General features: G+C 41.2%; 1 non-coding gene and 1 pseudogene across 1 annotated transcript; both read left to right on the top strand.

Annotated features, from left to right (window-relative positions):
* Positions 1–1,241: 1,241 nt before the first annotated feature.
* LOC148778039 (U6 spliceosomal RNA) lies at positions 1,242–1,348 on the top strand. Its single transcript, XR_016037360.1, has one exon. It is a non-coding gene; the product is annotated as a U6 spliceosomal RNA (small nuclear RNA).
* Positions 1,349–2,209: 861 nt separating this feature from the next.
* On the top strand, positions 2,210–2,655 carry LOC129541265 (small ribosomal subunit protein uS8 pseudogene; annotated as a pseudogene).
* The last annotated feature ends 982 nt before the right edge of the window (positions 2,656–3,637 follow it).

Below are 3,637 nucleotides of genomic sequence, written 5' to 3' on the forward strand. Positions count from 1 at the left end.
AGAAAAATTGCCTCATCATGCCCATTGGATGTTCTGATCCATACTCTCCAGTGTTTTATTTCCGATGGTTACCACAATACTGTTATGCTTTCGTTGTTACTGTTCAGTGTATGGAAACAGAAATTATAAACTTAAAAATCTTTGTTTCGGCCTTCATTAGAATTAAATTAAAATGTAAACCATAAAGCACAATGGTATTTAATCAGAAGTCTTTGAGAGGAAATAATCTTGTTGATAAGGACTTTGACATTTCAAAGCACTGGGCTAGTCATTACCTTCCTCATGAGATAAGGAAAGGAAGCTGAAAACATTTACATCTCCGTGCCCTCAGAAGCACAAGGACCAAAGAGTCTAGACAGGTGGGAAAAAGGGCAATTTAACTGTAAAGTATCCTATTTGCTCACATATGCATAAAATGCCTCTGAAAGAACAGGATAAGAAACTAACAATAGTGCTTTTCCCTATGGAGGGGAAGTAGGAGATTGCAGGATGTGGGTGGGGAAGCTCTTCGCTATTACACCTTTATGCTTTCTGAGTTTTTAATCATATGCCTCTGCTATCTCTATAATAATAGAGACAGAAAAATAATACATTAAGATACAGATTTTTTAAAGTCTTATTATGTTATTGAGAAGTAGCAAGAAGCTTCTTGTGATATTTAAGATGTTTAGAAATTCTTCTGGGACTATTCAATTCAGTTTCTATTTTAATCTCACAGAAATGTAACCTCCAACAGTAAAACAAGGATTGACCGCAAAAACTTATAAATATCTTGTTCATTTAACCCCCAGCTGGTCAACACCGAAATCAGATTGATTATATTCTTTGCAGCCAAAGATGGAGAAGCGCTATACAGTTAGCAAAAACAAGACCAGGAGCTGACACTGGCTAAGATCATGAACTCCTTATTGCCAAATTCAGAATTAAATTGAAGAAAGTAGGGAAAACCACTAGACCACTCAGGTATTTCCTAAATCAAATCCCTTATGATTATACAGTGGAAGTAAGAAATAGATTTAAGGGACTAGATCTGATAGAGTGTCCGATGAACTATGGACGGAGGTTCGTGACATTGTACAGGAGACAGGGACCAAGACCATCTCCATGGAAAAGAAATGCAAAAAAGCAAAATGGCGGTCTGAGGAGGCATTACAAATAGCTGTGAAAAGAAGAGAAGCGAAAAGCAAAGGAGAAAAGGAAGGATAAAGGCATCTGAATGCAGAGTTCCAAAGAATAGCAAGGTGCTCGCTTCGGCAGCACATATACTAAAATTGGAACGATACAGAGAAGATTAGCATGGCCCCTGCGCAAGGATGACATGCAAATTCGTGAAGCGTTCCATATTTTTCTATGGGAGAGGGTGAGGGTGGGATGATTTGGGAGAATGACATTGAAACACGTATGTTGTCATATGTGAAACGAATCACTAGTTCAGGGTCAATGCATGTTATAGGATGCTCGTGGCTGGCATGCGGGGATGACCCAGAGGGAGGATAAAGGGAGGAGGGAGGTGGGAGGGGGGTTCAGGAGGGGGAACTTATGTAAACCCGGGGCAAATTCATATCAATGTATGGCAAAACCAACCAATATAATATTGTAAAATAATTTGCCTCCAATAAAAAATAAATTAACTACAAAAAAAAAAAAACCAAAGAATAGCAAGGAGAGATAAGAAAGCCTTCCTCAGTGATCAGTGCAAAAAATAGAGGAAAACAACAGAATAGGAAAGACAAGAGATCTCTTCAAGAAAATTAGAGATATCAAGGGAATATTTCATGCAAAGATGGGCTCGATAAAGGACAGAAATGGTATGGACCTAACAGAAGCAGAAGAGATTAAGAAGAGGTGGCAAGAATACACAGAAGAATTGTACAAAAAAGATCTTCACGGCCAAGATAATCACGATGGCATGATCACTAACCTGGAGCCAGACATCTTGGAATGTGAAGTCAAATGGGCCTTCAAGAGCATCACTACCAACAAAGCTAGTGGAGGTGATGGAATTCCAATTGAGCTATTTCAAATCCTGAAAGATGATGCTGTGAAAGTGCTGCACTCAATATGCCACCAAATTTGGAAAACTCAGCAGTGGCCACAGAACTGGAAAAGGTCAGTCTTCATTCCAATCCCAAAGAAAGGCAATGCCAAAGAATGCTCAAACTACTGCACAATTGCACTCATCTCACAAGATTGTAAAGTCATGCTCAAAATTCTCCAAGCCAGCTCTTTCTGCCATCTTTCCGTGCCGCCAGAATGGTGCACATGAATGTCCTGGCTGATGCTCTCAAGAGTATCAACAATGCCGAAAAGAGAGTCAAATGCCAGGTCCTTATTAGGCCGTGCTCCAAAGTCATCATCAGGTTTCTAACAGTGATGATGAAGCATGGTTACATTGGCGAATTTGAAATCATTGATGATCACAGGGCTGGGAAAATTGTTGTGAACCTCACAGGCAGGGTAAATAAGTATGGAGTGATCAGCCTCAGATATGATGTGCAACTCAAAGATCTAGAAAAATGGCAGAATAACCTGCTCCCATCCCATCAGTTTGGTTTCATTGTACTGACAATCTCAGCTGCATCATGGACCATGAAGAAGCAAGACGAAAACACACAGGAGGGAAAATCCTTGGATTCTTTTTCTAGGGATGTAATACATACAAGGTTGTATATTGTCACCCTGCTTATTTAACTTATATGCAGAGTACATCATGAGGAATGCTGGGCTGGAAGAAGCACGAGCTGGAATCAAGATTGCAGGGAGAAATATCAATAACCTCAGATATGCAGATGACACTACCCTTATGGCAGAAAGTGAAGAGGAACTCAAAAGCCTCTTGATGAAAGTGAAAGAGGAGAGTGAAAAGGTTGGCTTGAAACTCAACATTCAGAAAACAAAGATCATGGCATCTGGTCCCATCATTTCATGGGAAATAGATGGGGAAACAGTGTCAGACTTTATTTTTTTGGGCTCCAAAATCACTGGGATGCTGATTGCAGCCAGGAAATGAAAAGACGCTTACTCCTTGGAAGGAAAGTTATGACCAAGTATTAAAAAGCAGAGACATTACTTTGCCAACCAAGGTCCGTCTAGTCAAGGCTATGGTTTTTCCCGTGGTCATGCATGGATGTGAGAGTTGGACTGTGAAGAAAGCTGATCGCTGAAGAATTGATGCCTTTGAACTGTGGTGTTGGAGAAGGTTCTTGAGAGTCCCTTGGACTGCAAGGAGATCTAACCAGTCCATTCTAAAGGAGATCAATCCTGGGTGTTCATTGGAAGGACTGATGCTAAAGCTGAAACTCCAATACTTTGGCCACCTCATGCGACGAGCTGACTCACTGGAAAAGACTCTGATGCTGGGAAGGATTGGGGGCGGGAGGAGAAGGGGACGACAGAGAATGAGATGGCTGGATGGCATCACCGACTTGATGGACATGAGTTTGAGTGAACTCCGGGATTTGGTGATGGACAGGGAGGCCTGGCATGCTGATTCATGGGGTCGCAAAGAGCTGGACACGACTGAGGGACTGAACTGAATTGAACTGAATACATACAAATAAAATGCCTCAGAGGGGGAAAAAAAAAATTCTCCAAGCCAGGCTTCAGCAATATGTGAACCGTGAACTTCCAGATGTTC

Source organism: Moschus berezovskii, chromosome 4 (assembly GCF_049115385.1).
Source record: "Moschus berezovskii isolate FMDL1 chromosome 4, NW_MosBer_1.0, whole genome shotgun sequence".
Lineage (NCBI taxonomy): Eukaryota > Metazoa > Chordata > Mammalia > Artiodactyla > Moschidae > Moschus > Moschus berezovskii.